Source organism: Camelus ferus, chromosome 36 (assembly GCF_009834535.1).
Source record: "Camelus ferus isolate YT-003-E chromosome 36, BCGSAC_Cfer_1.0, whole genome shotgun sequence".
Lineage (NCBI taxonomy): Eukaryota > Metazoa > Chordata > Mammalia > Artiodactyla > Camelidae > Camelus > Camelus ferus.
In genome coordinates, this window is record NC_045731.1 from 21,638,776 (window position 1) to 21,659,981 (window position 21,206).

At 40.5% G+C, this 21,206-nt stretch overlaps 1 long non-coding RNA gene and 1 pseudogene across 1 annotated transcript; both read left to right on the forward strand.

Moving 5' to 3' along the window:
• LOC116661746 lies at positions 1–19,112 on the forward strand. The gene is made up of 3 exons (XR_004317668.1): positions 1–1,963; positions 17,264–17,351; positions 18,534–19,112. It is a non-coding gene; the product is annotated as an uncharacterized LOC116661746 (long non-coding RNA).
• Positions 1–21,206, forward strand: part of LOC116661731 — a 322,303-nt pseudogene that overhangs the window by 290,262 nt on the left and 10,835 nt on the right.

Below are 21,206 nucleotides of genomic sequence, written 5' to 3' on the forward strand. Positions count from 1 at the left end.
TCCTTTTACAAGTGGAGGAATTGCTGCCGTTTCCCTGGAACTTACTCACCACTAGTCTATATGATTTTCCTGTGCTAGGATTCAGTATAGCCTGCTAAAAATTCTGGAGTCAGATCTTGAAACCCTGATGAAGAGGATTATTTATTTTATTTCTTTATATGATAGTATTTTACTTTCAAAATTCAGAGTTTTCAGTTCATTGAGGAATTTTTTCGGGGGTTGGAGAATCAACGTTGCTCTTACCATCTTTGTGACCTGTTGCTATATGCCTCTCACCTGTCTTCTGTCACTTGTGAGGCAGTTCCATTTGTGACCCTGTGCGGGTTGTTCATGTTATAAAATATAAAGTCTGTAAAACTACAGTCCCTTTTACTCCGAAGACATTCCACAAGTACTACTTAAATCTGGGTGTGGTTTTTAGAAGACAGAATCATTAGAACATGTACTTGCAGGTTGCTAGTGCAAAATCCCCAAATCAATAGTCTAGCTCAACATCTAAAATCTTTCTAATCTACCTTGGATTTGTATGGATAAGTGAAGCAGTTTGCTAAGAAATCAAGACCAGGTTTAGAATACAGGCTGGTGTAGCTCAGCAGGTCCTCCCATGCTGATGCTCTGCCAGAGGGTGGGGCCAAGGGGAGAGGGCGTGTCCTGCCCTCCCTGAGCTGACAGTTTGATGGCAAAGACCTTCACCAGGTGAAGAACTTGGAGTTTCTTCTAAGAAAAGTGGGTTTGAAAAGAGTCCTAAAAGCGCGGGAGTGACACAATCCCATTTGTCTCAAGTAGGGGAGAGCGGCTGTAGGGCCACTTGGGAGACTCGTGAGTCCAGGTGTGCAGTGTTGGTGGCTTCCACTTGAGCGGTGGGACGGTCAGTGGGTAAAGCGAACAGATTGAAGACATGTTTCGATGGTAAAAAGGAAAGGATGAATGCTGTCTGTGAAGTTAGAATGGAGTAAGGCCCAGGTTTCTGGGTGGATTAATGAGGTAAATGATAGTCCTGCTGTGCTGTGATGAGGGAAACCTGCAGAGGGAGTTCTGGGGAAAATCTGATGAGTTCAGCTGTGGGTAAATGAAAGGCTGTTAGATGTGTGGACTGGGAGCTCTGGTGAGAGCCAGTAGTGAGTAGGGGGAGGGGAGAGAGTCTTTCAAATCATTTTGTCTTGTGAACATACAAATAAGGATGAGCAATGACACACTTAACACCTCTATATTCTGGATTTAAAACCCAGTAACATTTTGCATTATTGACTGCAGAGGTTCTTAATTTTTTTAAGAGAAATAAAATAAATAGAAACAAAATAGTGGAGTTAATCAACATCTTAGATTTGATGTGTGTCCTTGTGTATATTTTGATACCTCATCTGTTTATAACTATAATCTACAAAAAGTTAACTTGCTTAGCATAAGAGTTAAACAGAGGGACGTGACACACACTGTTAGGGGTTGAAGCTGATCACCTTGGGCAAATTATGTCGCCTCTCTGTGCCTTAGTTGCATCTTCTGTGACTGCCCCTGGGCCCCTCATCACAGCTGATTTCCTAGACTTGATGTTGGGAGGGAGGCTGCTGAAGGGAGTAAGAAGTGGCAACTGCTAGGGATACTGAAGAGTGAGACAAAAGCAGATTAAAGCCTATAAACTTAGTACAAATACCCTCAAAAGAGAAAGAATCCTGCAGTGTTTTGAGCCACTTAGCGTAAGGAAAACAAAATCACGTGGACCCAATTCTCTTGAACATTTGAGTATTGTGGGTGGGAGGGTGTCATCAAAAAAGTGTCGAGAAAAGGCCTTTTGGTTTCCCTTGACGTTTCCAGTAAGGGTGAGTAGCATAAGCAAAACCCCCCCGGTTCACAGTGGAAGGTGCCTTTTTGTGCAAAACTGACCAAAGGTTGGAAACCAGTCTTCAGCGGTGCTGGCAAATGAAGAGACTTCTGGATTGGGTGGGGCACTTGCTGTGACTTCCAGGTGACCTGCTGGCTGGGGACTGTTAGGCGGGCAGTAGGTTTGCAGGGAGACCCGGGCATAATCCCTGGCTCTGAGGCTGCTAGTCTGATTAGTCCCCTGGGCACCATGCAGTCCTAATGGGGCAGCTCGGGATGTGGCCTGGGACACCTGCAATGCTGAGGGCGAGAAGAGGGCTTCCCTGAGGGGGTGTCCCTGCAGAGAGTGGAAACGTCCTCCTGCAGGGGAGGAAGAGCCTCTGAGCAGGGTGCTGGATGCACAGGCAAGACCACCCTGAGCACGGAGGGTTTGGGAAGCCAGGAAGTCATACAGTGGCCCGAGCAGCCTTGTTCCTGAGAGACTGGAGGTAAAAGATGCTGAAAAGGCAGGCTAGGTTCAGACCCTGTGGTGGGTTATGAGTGACAGGAAAGGACTGGTCAGGCAGGCACGAGAGAACCCTGTGGGCATCCCAGCTGGGGCGTCACGCCGGAGGGAGGAGCAGAGTTATAGACTTTGCCACTTATTAGCTGTGTGACTTTGAGCAAGATCACCCCAGTTCTCTCTATATATATCTTCATCTGTAAAGTGACACAGTGACAAGCTCGTGTCATCAGAAGGCTTAGTTTAGCTCTGATCCTCTGTGTCCAGTCCTGTCAGTGCTGCCCTGTGAGGTTCTGCAGCGGCTGCTCTTACCCTGAGATGGGAGGGCGTAGAGGGACATTGTAGCACCCGAGGGCAGGATGGGTTTGCTTTAAAAGCAGACATGTTGCCGCCTGCAGCTGCAGACCTGCAGGCAGTTTGGTTGATGGTCGTGGAGAGAACTTTGGAGGCCTTAGCATCGTCTTAAGACTTGTTTTCACTTAGGGACCGGATTTGCCTTTGCAGATTAATGTTGAAGATTTGGGCTTCTGGCAAAGCTGTTTTCAGAGATGGGTATATACGTAACATATCGTATAAAATAAAATGATTTTCTTAACGTGTGGGACTTTGCAGCTGTTGGGAACAGCTCTGTTGCCCTGGTCTCCACGGAGGACACTAGGGGTCAGCAGAGCGTGCGGGAGGGCAGGCAACCCACAGTGCTTTTGCCGGCTGTTCTCCCCAGTAGGGCAGTCTGCTGAGTTGACTCTTCTCTGAGTTTGGTTACCAGATGAGCAGACAGCAAAGTAATGAGTTCTGGTGGGACTGTATAATGACAGGAAGAAAGAGGAACCAGTAGTTTTTCAGGACTAGAACACGCTTTTGGTTCCTGATCCAGTGTATTCCATTACAGAAGTGATGAGTTGTGTCTATTCTGGGACTTGATTGAAATAAACGTTCAGCCTAAAATTAAGAGTTGTGTTTCATTTGGCGGGAGGACTCGAGCCGGGATGACAGCCTCTCAGATCACTCTGAGGAACTGCTCCCAAGAGGTATGGGAAGAGCTAGGATATACAGGAGCTTTACAACAAAGACCAGGTAGTTGGAACAATAAAAGATTGCTTGTTATCTAAAGAAAGCCAGGTATCTCAAGTTCAAGTATTTAGTGGTTTTCTATGTATGGGAGGAAGCAAACATTTGGACTCACTGAATTCATACTTTAACAAGCACCTAGCTATCTAGGGCAAGTATCCTGTCCTTTCTTATTCTGAGTCTGCTCAGAGGGCACCAATATGAGTGGCTGAGAGGCTGGGCTGCAGGCCTGTACTCGCTGGGGTGTGGCAGCGGCTGCTGATGGCTTGGCTTCAGGATTCTTTGTTTACTGACATGGTTGCAGTATTTTCTTTCACATTGTAGTACTTTCATTCACAGTGCTCCCCCTTGGTCCTAAATTCGACCAATATTTTGAGAGACGTTTCATGACCAATTTTGTCCCACGGTGCTAGGATGGCTCATTCCTAGTTCAGGTGAAGTATCTTCTGAGCTGCCATTCAAGGTGTTAGTTTTTTATCAGACCCTGTTGATACTAAAAGTTCTCTGGATCGCCTGTCTTACTAGTCTATTATGATCCAGGAATTGTTTACCCTTCGTTGCTCATTACCATAACTAGAATCACACTATTACAATTATTTTACACAGAGTTATAAATTTTATCTATTCCTTCAAGATGTTTAGCCATCATCAATCTTGTAGGCCTAGTTACACATTGGGAAATGTAACAGACAACAATTTTATTATATAGACAGGATATAAGTAATTCAGCTAGTAACGTTTATAAAGTCATGAGTAAGAATTTAATAGTCGAGAAGTTATATTTTTGGGTTAAAATTTTCCTTGTGTTCCTGATTGAGTTTGAGTGATCTTATGAGAAATTTCATATTTATGGTCAGGGTCAGAGCAGGTATTAATTGGCCAGGTGAGGTCTCCCACCTTGTAAGATCAACAGTGGCCTAAACAGAACTATAATTTCTTTTTAGAATAACGTTTCTGAGGGCTATCTAGTTAGAGCCTTGGAGTAGGGAAACCCACCAAGGTAACACAGAAGTACTAGACATAGGTAATTTACCATAAACTTAACAGTTGGAGTAGTTCATAATCAAAGGTAGGAGAAATTATCAAAGTAATTGGCATACAGGCCTGGTTCGGTGTCTTGGGTCTGCAGTCTTCTTCAGATGTTGTCTTCTTCTCATCCTGACCTGGTAGATTCTTCTCCATTTGGGCATTGTTTTAAGGTGAGCAGTGCTCTATAGGCCAGTGCACTGCAGGGGCTGTTTCTGATAGGAAATGAATCTGAAAGTCCGTTTCCTTCAGCTTTGGTGTGTATGGTCTTGTTAAGAGTACCTGATAAAGGGTCCTTCCATTCAGGTTGGAGACAGTTCTTTAAGTCATGCCTGTTCCAGTATTTATAATACCCTGGCTGCTGGTCATGGGGCATTGGAACTTTACCAAGGATAGATTACTGAGCCTCAGAAACAAACCTAGAGTATTCTTTTCATAATTCAATTAAACTTTACAGCAATGTGACATAACAGCAAGGAATGATCTGGGAAATGTCTAAGTAAATATAGACCTCAATCAACAAAACTAGAAATTAATATCCACTAAAATATAATCTTTTTTCTCTCTAAAGTTACCCTCAGTTTTCTCAAATATAGTCAAATCAAGATTAATTTATTTACAAGCTAAGTCTGATTATTTGATTATATAGGCTTTTTTTAAATTGGCTGTGTTGGAACTTTTAATAAGGACTCTCAGGGTAGAATGTTAATAAGGTTTTCTTAGGCCCGGAATGCCTCGTCAAGGGCTTGTCATGGATTTCTGCCTTACAGATTTAGGTAAATTCTTTTCTCTTTAAAATCCTTAAAATACTTTGAGATTGCTATATCTGTTAGGAGATGATCTTCCTCATTTGTCTGATAGAGCCACTGGGGACCTTAGAGTTTTTAGTCTCTTGAGGGATCAGATAGAGAGAAAAGATAACTGTTCCAAGTCTGCTTACATAAGTATAATTTATCAAATTTCTGTGAATCATAACTAGCTTAAGGAGAAGAGTTTCTTTATGTCTGGGAAACAGGTTAAAAGCCAGTAGTATTTCAGACAAAATCAAAAATTATAACCATATTCACCAGTTTACTCAGTCCCATGTAACTAATTCTTTTACTCAGAGTTTTCATTAGACCTTTAAAATTTCTTACCCAGTTTAGTTCAGTGCTATAGTTTGAAATTTATTTGAAATCAATAAATCTCCTTGAAGAGAAAGCAATTTGCAAAATCATCAGAAGGAAACAATTAACTGTATATAAATGACAAGTGATTTAAAAGCATGGTTAAACAACGTTACACTATAATCGATAAAGAAAGCTGGTCACTATAACTAGAATTATGACTGGTAACATTTCAGATATACCAGAATTTTAGGGAATCCATATAATTTCTAGAATATCTATATTAATAATATTTTCTCATACAATATAACCTAGGAAGATCTATTATTCATTTGACAATACCATGTTATTTAACATGCCAAATGAAACTTACTAGTTTAAAATCTCTCTTTGGGATGTTTCAGGGGCCCTCTGTAGCATCCCAAACTTAACTGGAGATTAAAAGAACTTTAATTAGAAATTGATATTTGGGGAGCTTGTTAAAAGTTTTCAGAACACTTGGTCAGATAAACATATAGATCACTGTAAAGTAGTTCTTTTTCATTAACAAGAAAATACGTTAAAGGTAAAAGCAGAACAGGTCAGTTATGTGGTATAAGAAGCTTTACAATTTGTTACTGAAAGTGGATTAACATTTTTAGAAAATTTTGTCATCTTAACAGAGAGAAAACCAAATCTAGTCTTGTACCAGATTACTTCTAAGATTCATTTACTTTGCCCAAGTTGATTCTAAACTTAGACAATTCCGACAACGTACAAAACTCTTTCCTCAGGGTTCCTCTTCCACAAGCGTTCCACAGCTTTCTATACTCACATTAGTGTGTCCTTTATTTTCTCTTCCATTCAGAAGTAACCAGCTTCAGAAGAAAGTCACTATTTTTTATTAACAAAATATAATTACATTCATATATCTTCCTTTACACATTTATCTTACTTTCCTAGGATACTGAGATTATACCCTTAATAATAGAGATTATTTCAGGGTAGCACCAACCATTTATTAATATTTCTAAACACCTTTACTTTCTCTGTAAGGGTAAGTTAAATGTTAAATAATTCATATTTCAATCTTATTTTATCTGAAAGTGTCATAGCTATTTAATAAAATCCTATCATTTAACTTAATTTAGCACAACTCTAGAATTTAAAGATACCAAACATTTAGAGATTATCTTAACCATACATTTTAAAAATATATTTTAAAAATTTACCCAAAGCTCTCATCTCATTTGCATTTAATTTACTTAAAATTTTACTACACCACATTACTATTTTTTTTCTTGACAATTCTGCAACAGATATAACAGGATCTTATTTGACTTTCATTAAAACTAGGTACAGTAAAGGTATTGTACTTAATATTGATGACTTTAAAGATGTCTATATTAATTAGAACATACTTAAACTAAACAATATCAAATATTATCTTAATATTGAATATTTTCCAGTTCACGTGACGCTGAAAGTCAATTTGGTCAGTTTTTATTTTAAAAATACTTAATTTGTAAGCTCTTATTTTTTTTACGTCAATTAAGCAGAGATCTTTGACTTTGATTTTTTTTTTCAGCTGTAGAAATATCTCACATCTATAATGTGTACGCAGGCTTATAAACAGACAAAAGCTAGAGATCTCATAGGTTCACTTTAAAACTTACTTATAAGATAGGTATAATAATAGTTGGAGTAAGCTGAATTTGCTTGCTCAAATCACTAAGGCTTACTATTTATGAAACCGACATTTAAGATTTCTTGACAAATGCTGAAGGACGCGTCAGAGTTCTGAGTTCTAAAATGCCAAAAATTTCTTGGCCTTAAGTATTATCTCGTTGAGCTAATTAGGCTCAGTCCTAGGTCACTGTTTGCTGTATTTATATTTCTGATCTGCAAGACAAAGACAGACGCTTCCAGTTCCCCAGAGAACTGCTCTGTCACGCAGGTCCAATTGTATCTCCTTAATTGGCTTTTTTGTATCAGTGAGAAGAGCTGTAAACAAAGAATTCCATGTTTTAAAACTTTAAGATTTACTTTAGCATGTCTTCCAAAGCTTGCATAAGGTATTTAGTGAGGTCTCTTTTCCTTGAGTTATAAGTTAAACCCAGGGTAAACCTCTTATTTTATTGTCTATTAGCCACTGAATATTAGTTTTTAATTTTACGTTATATTGGAAGGCTCACGAAACTCTATTGGTTTCCTTTACTTTGTTCAATTAATATTTTCTAAGGGACAGATATGTGCCCAGCCTTATAATACCAAGAAGGGGAAGCGTTTTTCCATTGAAATATATCTATCCCACAATATAATTAAGCAAAAGTTTTATATAAAGCCCATTTAATATACCAATTTTACAAACTTTTATCTCAATTTTATTAAATCTTGTACCTTTAATTTTTATATTTATTAGGTTTAATCAGTAATTCCTATTTCTAGAAGGAGTGTCAGAAGCTTTTTTTTTTTTTTTTTGTGCATTGTATCTAATTATATAGAAAAGTCTCTGGGATTCCCAAGTTTCAGCCAAAGAGCTTAGGCCCTTCTCAATTTTCAATTTGATTAATAGGTCTGTTGTCCCAATCATTGATCAAGTATTTCAGTCTATAAATATGTATTTTTTTTAGCTCTATAAATACATATATTTTAAACTGTGCTAAAGCGGACTTGTTTGAACTTTAATGTTGGGGGGCAGTAGGTGATCTCTTTGGCCCTTTTTTTTTTACTTTACATAGTGTAGTATCAAAACCTTGTATCTAAATCCAAAAATGTCCATTTTATTTATCTCATTCAAAATAACCATATAAAAATATTTATCCATTTGGGATAAGCCCCTTATCTTTTTTTTTTCGACATTTTTACAATCCTTTTTCCAGTTATTCAGCCTAATTAACATTAATTATTCTAAGTATTTATTAGCATCTCTAAAACCATTGATCGGAAAGGAAAAACACAAATGTAGGTTTTCAAACCAGTTTTTTTTTTTTAACTAATTTCTTAGGTTAACCATTAGATATATTTTTCTACCTTTAAACTTGATTTTAATAGGTACCAATAAAACGGCTGTTTATAATGAGAGCTCTTTCAACTTTCACCAATTTAAAAGTTTTCCCAAATTAAAGGATCCATCATATGGCCATCAATTTATATATATATATATATAGTGATTTTAAACCAATAAGATGAAGAGGCTTTTCCACATGAGAGTGGGGGTGTTGCTTAAATAAAATTCAAAAGTTTACTTTCCAAAAGCTAAAAGCCTTTGTGGTCCAGGCTGATGCAACAACGGTTAAGATGGCAAAATATCTGAAAATTGGTACAATCAAAGGATTTTTGAGAATCCCAATTTATTTGCGTGGCCACAATATGTACACAATACTTGTACCTTTTGTATGACAGAGTCCAAGGTGTCGTTTAAAAAAAAAGAAACACATATATACATACATACACACACATAAAACACCCAGAGAAAGATAAAACATTTACATTTCAAGGACACAGGAAGAGAAATCCAAGTTCCCCCTAAATGGGATTTTGTTCTTATAAGTTCAGAATTCCAAAAAATATTTTATCAGGCCTGGTTAGTTACTTTCAGGGTGAGTTTTTTTTTTCTAATTCCTAATTAATGTTGTAAGTTTTGTACGTATATAAACCTGGCTAGTGTATTAGTTGGAGGCTGGCAATCTGTCATTTCTTTTTCTTTTCTGTTCTGTGTTTTTTTTTTTTTTAATTTTTTTTGAAAGTTCTATTCCCATTGTAAGGTCGGGTTCTCAGAATAAAATTGCTGGTAAGATTTCCCGCAGGGACAACACTATGGCATGAAGTCTTTGCCTCTACCATTCCTGTAAGTTTCTCCATCACCCAAGAAAGCTGTTACCAGCCAGGAGGAGGGTCCCATTTTTGGAGTTGAAAGGTTCCTCATAAGAGTTTTACTTTTATTCCGAAAAATTCAATGGAGGTAACCAAATCGAGGACAACATTAGACCAGCCTCTTACCTAACCACTCAGTCCTGAACCCAGTGTCTTTCAACTTGGACCCACTCAGGACGTTTTCACTGGGTGAGTATTTTCCTGGTATGTTTCCACCAGCCCCACTTCAGACGTCTCCTCAAGGTGGGTGTTTCCTGTTATCTTTCAACCAGGCCCCACCCAGTATGTCTCCACTGGGTGGGTAATTCCCCCCAGTCTCTTTCAACTGGAGGGCCAGGTACCTGGATACACCGCCAAATAAAACTCAGGATCATCAACCAATATGGGAGATCCGAGAACCAGGAGAGACTCACCCAAATTCATCTGGATTCCCCAAGGAGGCAGATGGGCACAAAGTGCCAATGCTGGTACCAAGGCTCCGGTAACTCGGAGAGTTCAGCTGGAGAGAAGTCTGCTCTGGGTCCCTTCCTGGTGTCCAAAACTTTTGACTGAAATACATGTGCAGCCTAAAAGTTAAGAGTTATGTTTTATTTGGCGGGAGGACTCGAGCCGGGATGACAGCCTCTCAGATCGCTCGGAGGGACTGTTCCCAAGTGGTTGAGGAGGAGCTAGGATATATAGGAGCTTTACAACAAAGACAAGGTTGTTGGAACAATAAAAGATTGCTTGTTATCTAAAGAAAGCCAGGTATCTCAAGTTCAAGAATTTAGTGCTTTTCCATGTATGGGAGGAAGCAAACATTTTGACTCACTGAATTCATTCTTTAGACAAGCACCTAGCTATCTAGGGCAAGTATCCTGTCCTTTCTTATTCTGAGTCTGCTCAGAGGGCACCGTTGTGAGTGGCTGTAGAGGCTGGGCTGCAGGCCTGTCCTCGCTGGGGTGTGTTGGCAGCCACTGATGATTTGGTTTCAGCATTCTTTGTTTACTGACATGGTTGCAGTATTTTCATTCACACTGTAGTATTTTCGGTCACAGAATGATTATGGATAATCTGCAAACTTGGAAAGCAACCGAGATGGAATTACTTCAGGTACCTTCTAATTTAATAAGCCGTGTGCAAACATAAACATGGAGGAAGCATACAAAAGGATTTGGTGGTGTAGGGAAGGTGTTCTGCACATTACAGGAGAAGGCAGAATTCCTTTTCTTTGTGGGCAGGGACGTAAGCCCACCTTTCTTTTCTGTAGTGGTTCTGAGAACAGTTTATGGTAATTAATGAACATTGAGAAACGGTGGCAAACATTGCATTCAAGAGCTGGCCGGCTGCAAACTTGTGTATTGGACAGGTGGATTTCATAGGCAAGTGGTCAGGTGGATGGGAGAGAGATGGAGCCCAGGCCTGGGCCCAGATTCAGGTTTAAATCGCCATTTCCTCACCATGGGGCCTTGGACTAGAATGTAACCTCTCCTAACCTGTTGGTGAATCTGTGAAATGGGCATGATAATATTCGGTTTCTACCTGGGATTGTTGTAAGTTGTAAAGAGTATTATAGCACACATGAAGCACTTAACACACTGGCACTTAGCAGTGTTCACTGTGTGTGGACGTCCCGCTTCGCGTGTGTCAGAGCCGTAAAGGCAGCATTTGTCTGTTGAGGATGCACTGGTAGCCCCTTGAATAGGTTGTGAATTTGGTTATTTCCTTTATCTTGGTAAATCTGTGTGCCATGGGCAGTTATTTTCATGGACAGATGAGGAATCTCAGGGTAAAGAAGACTGTGTAATTTGCCCAAAGTCAGACCATAATTTTGGGTGCAGGGGCCTCAGTTCAGCATGGGCCCCTGGGCCTTCTGCCCTCTCCTTTCAGCACCTGAGCCAGATGTGTGCTCGGCTGTCTCCCAGCCCAGAATATCCAGCAGGGAGCAAGACATACCTGGCCCTGTGCTGCTTGAGCAAAACTCCGGGGTGGAGGCAGTTACAAAATGGATAAACATAAAAACAGATGACTGCAAACTGTGATCAGCTCTGAGAAGGAAAGGAACAGGCCTCGCCGTGCAGCGCTGGGAGCTTTCCCGTCGGGGCTGCTCTGGGGGCGTTCATCTCAGCTAAACAAGCTCTGCTGCTGCACAAAGGCAGGAAGGCAGGGCACGTGTGACCAGGTAGACTGGGCCTCGTTAGTCATACTCATTCCCCATTAAGCGGCAGCTGTCATGGGCACTTACCTAGTAAACAGATGTTGGCCATAATCATCACGCACTTTGCTTGGTAGTTTTATTGGCCCCACCTTTGAGATGAGGTCATTGAAGCTGGGGAGTTTGCTGCATGCCCGTGATCACCTTGGAAATACCCCCACTGGTCTTTCAACCTAGACTGGCGTGGCTGTCATGCCCCAGCCCTGTGAATGGCATCGTGTAGCTTCTCCCAAGTGGCCCAAATGACTGATATTGATTTTCTTAATTCGTAGGAAATGGTATGTGACAGTAGGAGAAAAAGGTAGTAAGAAATTGTTTGGAAAACTAGAAAAAAATTCAATTCTTCCCAGCTGGGGGAGCGTAAGCTCTGTCACACACTCCACTCACTGCCTGTCACCTCCTCCCTGCCGACTCCGTGTTCAGAAGCCACTCTGAGCCTTTGAAGAACATTTTGCCTCATGACACTGTTGACTAGGACCTGCGACCTCTCTGTCCCTGGTTAACAGTCTATTCAAAGCCATTTAAATTTTATGCAGGCTCCTCCGCTCAGATGTAAGAATAGCCTCTTTAAACTTCTTGATGCAGCTCCTTAATGAGGATCTTGTGAAGGAAACCTAGTCAAAACCTGGGATGTATGCACATAGTGACCGTAAACTCAGCACTTTGTGAAGTTCAGAATCAGATGGGTGGGAGACTCAGGAAAGGCTTTTTAAGGTAGAAAGGGGAAAGTGAAAGGACGCAGGCTGTGTAAGACTGAAACATCTCGGTCCCAGCCAGCAAGGCACCTGCGTTCAGGATGGTGGGTGGGGAGTGCAGAGTTGTCACAAAGAAAGAAGTGGTGGGATGGGAGGGAGGACAGTTAGGTACTTTACTGGGGAGGGAAATAGTGGGCTGAACATTTCCTGGTTGAACAAGAGGACTGTGACATGATGTGCTTGTATTTTGGAGAGAAGGGTTTTGTGGGGACAGGCCTAGGGAGAACGCTCTGTGGCTGGGGATTCAGCACAACAAAGAAACACAGAGAACCGGGCAGACCCCAGGGCCCCTGCTGGGGGAGAGGCTGCCCGCCAATTCGAGCCCTTGGGGCTGCTTCTGTCCCTTAGCCGGGGCCTTAGAGCTCCCTTCACAACCCAGTCCTGTTGATACAAGAAAAAATAAGTGGGGCATGAGAAGGGCTGTGTCCCAGGCTTTGGTTGAGCCCCTTGGATGTGCCCTGCCAGATGTGGGTACTTGGCTTCATGCAGGAAAGTATTCAAGCGCAAGCCACTGTTGAGTAAAGGTAGATTTATTCAGAGAGATTCATTGAAAGGCAAGAGAAATTCCACGATGTGTGGGGGTTTGATGCTCAGATTAAAAGTAGGTACACACTCCACAGAGTGTGGGCCTTCTCTGAAGCGGGAGAGAGAGGTGTGACCCCTAGGCGGTGCTGTGTTGCTTGTATTCATGGGCTTGGTGGTTTCATATGCTAATAAGTAGAAGGACCAGCCTAAGGGCAAGGGGCTGGAATTCACAGGGAGTTGGCCATTTCCCACCCTTTGACCTTTTTGGCTAGCCTTGGGACTGCCATGGTGCCTGGGGGCGTGTTATTCACCATGTTACTATTACAATGGGTGTATAATGAAGCTCAAGATCTGCTAGAACTTAAATCTCTTCATCCTGAGCCTCAAGGCCTATTGGGGGTTGAATCCTTCACCATTTTGATGTTAATTGCTGTGGCCTTCCTTGAATGGCTGTGCTCTGCCCCCTTCCATCCTGTCTCACTGTGATGACACAGAGAGAACAAAGGCCCGGCCCTGGCTGTGCTCCTGCATTTAACAGGGGGAGGGGTGGGGTAGGCTGAGGATGACTCTGGGTGGTGTGAAGGATGTTTCAGATTTTCCCACGTGGGACATGGGGACCTGCCAGCTGCCACCGCAGATTTATCTCACGGGCATTATCGCTTGTGTCACTCATTTGTTTCTATTTTTCTTTTTTTTTTTTAAGTATTTAATCTAAATTTAATATCAGGTTTTTTTAGGAAACAAATTTCTCTTTTTCTTTTCTTTGGGGCTCTTTTTGGGGGGGTAGGTAATTAGGTGTATTTATCTGTTAGTGGAGGCCCTGGGGCTTGAACCCAGACCCCGTGTATGCTATACACACGCTCTAACACTGAGCTCTACCACCCGCCCCTTCATCTTTTTCTTTTTGCTTTAGCTGCCAAAAATCTTACAGCTGAATTTCTAGTCGGCCTTTAACACTTACCCTGACTTCATGGCATCCATTTTTATGACTTTACCTCCCCCTGGTTTCATTTAAGTATTGAATCTCCATTTTCTCTTCACTCTCACTTTTGTCTTTTTGTTGTTATGGTTGTTAAGCTGTGTTTAAAAAATTGTTTAAATTCTCTTTTAGCAGGAGGCTGAAAGTAAATAAATATGTAAATAAACATCACACTTAAATGCTTTTATACATTCTAAGCTGTTTAGTAGTTACTTAAAAACTGGACTGATATTAAAGTTATAACATTTTTACATTATTTTTTAATTTTTTCTAAAGGTATAGCTGATTTACAATATGATATGTTTCAGGTGTACAATAGTTGCTCCATTTATAGTTATTGTAAAACATTGACTGTATTGCCTATGTTGTAAGATACATCCCTCTAGCGTGTTTACGTTACATGTAGCAGTTTGTATAAGAAAGTTGGGTAACACAGAGTCTGGGGCGTGGCTGTGTCTGACTCAGGTTCCAGGTCACCCTGCCTGTCAGACCCCAGGCCCTCACACCTGTCTGCAGGGCAGCGAGTGGAGGCAGCTCTCATCAGCGCTGGTACCAACCTCTGAGTGGCAGTGACAGCAGTGACTGTCTGTGGACGTGCAAAGTGTTGTTCCAGGAGATTTACATGCATTTCTTCATTTATTATTTAAAGCCCTCCTGTGAGGAATCGTTTTATGTTTTTAATGAATAATACACTTTATTTTTAATTTGATAGACTTCAAACTTCCGGAAAATTTACAGGAGTAGTACAATGAACACTTAGATACACTTCACCTAAAAGGGCAGTATTTGTCCTTTTGTGTCTGGCTTATTTCAGCATACTTTTTTAAGGTTCATCCATGTTGTAGCCTGAAACAGTAATTTATTCTTTTGGTTTAATAATATCTTTTTTCTTTTTTTTTTTTTTGTTTTTGGTCTATTTAAAAATAGTTTCATTGAAGTCTAGTCAGTTTATAATGTTGCATCAGTTTCTTGTTTACAGCACAACACTTCAGTTATATAGGAATATACATGTATTCATTTTCATATTCTTTTTCAACATAAGTTACTATAAGATATTAAACATATTTCCCTGTACTATACAGTATAAACTTGCTGTTTATTCTATACATAATCAGTATCTGCAAACCTTGAACTCGCAAGTTATCCCTTCCCACACCGTCTCCCCTCTGGTAACCATAGTTTGGTTTCTATGTCTCTGTGTCTGTTTCTGCTCTGTAGATAAGTTTCTCTTTCTTTTTTTTTTTTTTTAAGATTCCACATATGAGCGATCTCATATGGTATTTTTCTTTCTCTTTCTGGCTTACTTCTCTTAGAATGACATTCTCCAGGTCCATTCATGTTACTGCAAATGGCATTATTTTATTATTTTTTATGCCTGAGTAGTAGTCTATGGTATAAATATACTGCAACCTCTTTATCCAGTCATCTGTCAGTGGACATTTAGGTTGTTTCCATGTCTTGGCTATTGTAAATAGTGCTGCTGTGAACATTTGGGGGAAGGTGTCTTTTTGAATTAGGGTTACTTCTGGATATATGCCCAGGAGTGGGATTGCTGGGTCATAGGGGAAGTCAATTTTTTGTCTTTTGGTGAATCTCCATACAGTTTTCCACAATGGCTCCACCAAACTGCATTCCCAGCACAGTGTAGGAGGGTTCCATTTTCTCCACAGCCTCTCCAGCATTTATTGTTTGTGAACTTCTGAATGATGGCTATTCTGACTGGTGTGAGGTGATACTTGATTGTAGTTTTGATTTGCATTTCTCTGATAATGATATTGAGCATTTTTTCATGTGCCTATTGGCCATTTGTATGTTTCATTGGAGAAAAGTTTCTTTAGCACTTCTGCCCATTTTTGGATTGAATTGTTTATTTTTCTTTCTTATGAAGTGTAAAAGCTGTTTATATATTCTGGGAATTAACCCCTTGACAGTCTCATTTATTGTAAATATTTTCTCCCATTCCATAGGTTGTCTTTTTGTTTTGCTTACTGTTTCCTTTGCTGTGCAAAAGCTTGTAAGTTTAATTAGACCCCACTTGTATATTTTTGCTTGTATTTCTATTGCTTGAGTAGACTGCTCTAGGAGAACATTGCTGAGATGCATGTCAGATGTTTTGCCTACGTTTTCTTCTAAGAGGTTTGTAGTGTCTTGTCTACATGTTTAAGTCTTTAAGCCATTTTGAATTTATTTTTGTGTGTGCTGTGAGGGAGTAGTCTAACTTCATTGATTTACATGCAGCTGTCCAGTTTTCCCTACACCATTTTCTGAAGAGGCTGTCTTTACTCCATTGTATGTTCTCACCTCCTTTGTCAAAGATTCAATGACCAAAAGTTTTTGGGACTATTCTTGATAATTTTTTTACCCATTCATTGATGGATGGATATTGTTTGTAACTTTTGGCTACTCTGAATGATACTGCTATGAATATTGATGTGCAAATTTTTGTGAGAATATGTTTTCATTCTGTTGGCTGTACAGTTGGCCCGCCATATCTGTAGTTTCCACTTCATGGATCCAGATGGCTGATTGTAAAGGGACTCGAACATCCTTGGATTATGGAATCCAGGGTGGTGGGTTCCTGAAACCAATCCCCCGAGGATACTGAGGGATGACCCTATATGTAGGAGTAGAATTGCTGAGCCATATGATAACACTAAACTTTTGAGGAAACACCAGACTTTTCCAAAGAAGCTGCACCATTGCCCCTTTCCAATGGCTGCATATTGAGGGTTCCCATTCTTTTGCCTCCTGACCGACACTTGTTATTGTCCGTGTTTTCATTATAACCATCCTAGTGGGTGTAAAATGAGATCTCATTTTGATTTTGATTTGACTAGTGATGCTGAGCATCTTTTCATATGCTTATTGGCCATTTGTGTATCTATTTAATTCCTTGGTAAATTTAAAAATTGGGTCGATTTTCTTTGTATTGGTCAGTTGTAAGCATTTGTTTTATATCCTGGATACTAGTCTCTTATTAGATATATGCTTTGCAAATTTTTTCTACTATTCTGCAGATTGTCATTCCACTTTACTTTTTTTAAACATTAAGACAATTTCTTTATAGGGGAGGTAATTAGATTTATTCATTTATTTTATTTATTTATTTATTTTTGCCAGGCATGCACTCTATCACTTGAGCTACCTCCTTCCCCTTTCATTTCACTTTCTTGATGATGTCTTTTGTAACAAGTGGTTTTAATTTTGATGAAGTCCAGTTTATCTGGTTTTTTTTTTTTTATCACTTCTGCTCTTGGTATTGTATCTAGGAAACCATAACCTATCCTAGGACCACAAAGATTTATACTATGTCTTCTTTTAGAAAGTTTATAGGTTTAGATTTTACGTTTCTGTCTGTGATCCATTTTCAATTAATTTTTATTTGTTATATACAATAGGGGGTTTCAGATTCTAAATTCATTCTTTTGCCTGCAGATACCCAGCTTTCCCTGCACCATTCGTTGAATAGACTATTCTTTCAATGGAGTGTTGTTGGCACCCTTGTTGAAAACTGACTGTAAATGTAAGATTCCCCCCTGGAATTTTTACTGTGTCTCATAGATTTATGTATCCAAACTTATGACAGTACCATAATGACTTGAGTACTATAGATTTGTAGTAACATTTAAAGTGAGTCCTCCCACTTTGCTCTGCTTCTTCAAGATTGCTTTGGCTGTCCTGGGCCCCTTGCACTTCCATATGAATTTTGGGATCAGTTTTTCAATTTTTGCAAAGAAGTCAGCTGGAATTTTGATAGCGATTCCACTGAATTTGTAGATCACTTTGGGGAGTCTTAACATTTTTAACAATATTGTCTACTATTCCATGAACATGGGATGTCTTCCGTATATGTTGATCTTCTAAAACTTTTTCAGTGATACTTCAAATTGTTTAATGTACAAATCTTGTAAATTTTTGTTAAATGTATCTCCCATTTTATTTTTAATGCTGTTGTAAATGGAAAGGCTGAGCTTCTTAAGGGTGGGACTATATATCAATTTGTTTATTTCTAGGATTCCTACACATCAAATACACTAGGTTTATATTTGCTACATAAATCTATCCACAACTCTTCCCTCCCCTGTGTTATAAGAAACCAAGACCCAGGTTAAACTACCTGAACACCTATGTGGAAGTGAGAAATGAGACCCTTGGGTGGGGCTTTGTGCAGATGATACTGAGAACTTATTTAGGATGGCTTCATCTTAATTTCTTTTAAACAATCCTTTCAGTGTATATAGTCAGATACATTAAGAACATGCCCTTTTGATGTACAGAGGAGCTAAGACTATCATTTTCAAATAATTTCTAGTGAGAATGTTGTACTTGAAACCTAATTTGTATCTATCTTTGAAGATTTATGTTTCAGGAGCTTTGACTAAAGAACACCTGTCTTTATTCAATAACGACAACTAAATGCTCAAACAACATGTAAGAGTTTGAGCTGTAACTGGAGGCAGCGCTTACCTCTCCCAATACACTTGTGCTGATCTGCTCAAAGGGGTTCGTCCAACTGTTTGTCAGTAGTCTGTTGGACAAAGCCATAAAACATTGATTTAAGGTTGCTGGAATGCAACATATTCTTATTAATACTAAGTAAGCCCATATTGAGTGCTTACTGTATGTTGGGAATTGTCCCTCAGACTCACATGAATTTTATTTCTCTGAAAACCTTACATATTTCCTTGTTATTCCCACTTTACAGATAAGGAGACTGAGGATTAAGTCTTCTCTCTTTTTGGGGGAGCTCATTATCAATGACTGGAAGTTGTAAGGAAAAAGATATTGATTCATCCTGAGAAAACATTTTTCTGAGAGTCAGCATTGAAGAGGGTGACCACTGAAGAGGGTGATCATTGTTCGAGTGAGACGAGCCCCGTGTTGTACGGAGTCAGCATCCCAGTCCTGGACACGGCACTGTGCTGCGTGGTGGGTGAGGCGGCGTGGCCGCGCAGGGAACGAGGATGCCGGGCCGTTGGGCTGTGCTCAGGCCTGGTGAGGCTTTCTCTGAAGAGCAGTGGACCGTCATTGACAGATTTTAAGTAGGGGAGTGGGGTGCTCTCGTAGATCACTTTTGTGTTTGTAGAATGCTTGCAAACATTCAGTAGGCTCGGCAGAAAGTGATGTGACGAATCAGAGTAGGGTGGCTGCGAGGTGTAGCAGTGTTCAATTTTCAAGTGGTTTTCAGTCCCATGTTTGTGGCTCAGTAGACGTGTCACTTTGGATGACGCACTCAAGGAAGTGAAACAATTTATCTAATCAATTGAAGCAGTGATGTACCCAATTCCCAGGACTGTTGTGGAGATCCAGTGAGATAACATTCGCACAGTGTGCAGCGTGGTCCCCAGCCCAGAGTCAGTGCTGAGGGAGTGCCTGTGAGTACCTGGTAGGTCAGGTGTGGGTGGTGGGGCTCGGTGACTGAGGAAATCTGAGCCCTGAAGGAGGGGTCCAGTCACATCTGTGAGTGATGGGCCTGAGCTGGGAGGGGCAGAGAGACCTTCCCTCCCAACCAGGGGCCCTGGGCAGGACGGCTATGGGAGGAGCACCGTGAAGTCAGCTCTTTGCAGGTGGAGTTGGAGTTGCCCTTGAGACATCTAAGTGCAGTGTCACGAGCTCACAGAGGAGGTCTGGGCCCGGGCTGTGCATTTTCCTATAATCTCAATCCCTGAGGACGCCGAGGTATTGATCACTGAACGTGAAGGCATACTTTACAGGACAAGTGAATAGTAGTATCATCTCTGTCATCAAAGCTCACGTCTCTTTATTCATCACCCACTTTGTTAATTGGGTACTTACAGGGCGGTTCTTCACCGCCCTCCCCTAGGCTCAGGCTCCACAGTAAAGAGCTGGTGAGCCTCCCTCTTTTCCAGAAGAAGACACATTTAGCTGGTAGCCTTCTATACCTCGCCAGACTTAGAATTTTAATTTGTTGTTTTAATTCTATTATCTGTTGGTCATCTCCTGACAGGAGAGACGTTTTACCTCATGGTCATGTTTCAATTAGCTGTTACTGAGAATTGCTGATCTGATCCATAGTGTATGTATTATATTAACTTTGTAGAGTACTTATCATTTTTCTTTCTTTGCCCTTAAATTTTGTTTGCCCCTTCAAGTTTCTATCCTATTTCGGGCCTTATTTTTTTTAATTAAAAAATGTGTGTTAGTAGTTAAGAAAACAAAAGCAAAGAAACAATGCACATGATACCTAAATTTAGAAAATATCTATTGTGTTTTCTGTCTCGGCAATGGAGTGTTCTAGAAACTCGTGAAAACGTTCATTACACAAGTTCCTTAAAATGCTGATTAAGAAATAAAACCTTCCTTCCTCATCTTTCAAGCTGCACAGCTAATTTTCAAGAAAGTGAGGGGAAATCCTCAGAAGCCAAGTCAAACCAGAAAGCAGGGATTCTGGGAGATACGTGAGCCTTAGAAGCCCTGGGGTGCCGGTTGGCTCCTGAACTGAGTGTTAGTTGCCCTGGCAGGAGGGCGGGAGGTGAGCCCCAGGCCTCTCACACTGGGAGTTGGATGGCTCATCCTATGTAAGGCCAAGCACATCCTGAGAATCCTGTTTAATAAAGGGTGAATTAGAAAGAAAGAAAAATATCATTCCTCAAGGCAAGAAATTAAGGAAGTCAATTTTTGGGAAGCAGGGAAAAATAACAAATCCAAAGTAAGGATTTAGTTTAAAGCTGTTCTGGCATGAGAGTGACCACAATCTCCTGGCAGAAAATCACAGCTCCTCCCGGAATGAGAAGTTGTGTTTTGAATGAATCAGTGAACAGCCATTCCGAAAAAGGCCTCCTGAGTCTTCTGGATCAAGATACTAGACCCAAACAGCTCTCTTCCAAGGTCTCATTTAAATAACCAGAAAGGTTTTAAAGGAAAGAAGCCATAATCATAGTTCTATTTATTGACATTAGTATATGCTAGGAATTCAGAGGTGACTATGGAGTTGTCTCCTCTTTTATGGACCTTACTTTCTGTTTGACATAGTTGGGGAGCTGGGTGGAGGGAGGTTTTAGTCTGTTGCAATTAGCTAGGAAAGGAAATTAAGAAAGCAGTGAAGGGTGGGTGACATTTTTAGCTGAGGACAGTCCTGTTCAGTTGGCTTTTAATTGCAGGCTCGATGAGTTTTCACTGGAGGGAATTGATCTTACAGAAGATGGACTTAACTCAGGCCTCTTCAGAATGGACAAATGAACCTGGAGAAAGACAGTCAAATCTGTGCAGACATTGAAGTTCACGTGAACGTGCTGTATCCCTGAGCCAAAGATAGGACAAGTAGGCAGCACTTCTTGAGGACAGAGGAGTGGTTTTTAAGGTTCTCCAAGAATGAATCCCAGGGAACCGGGATGGCCAGTTGTCAAACTGTGACTTT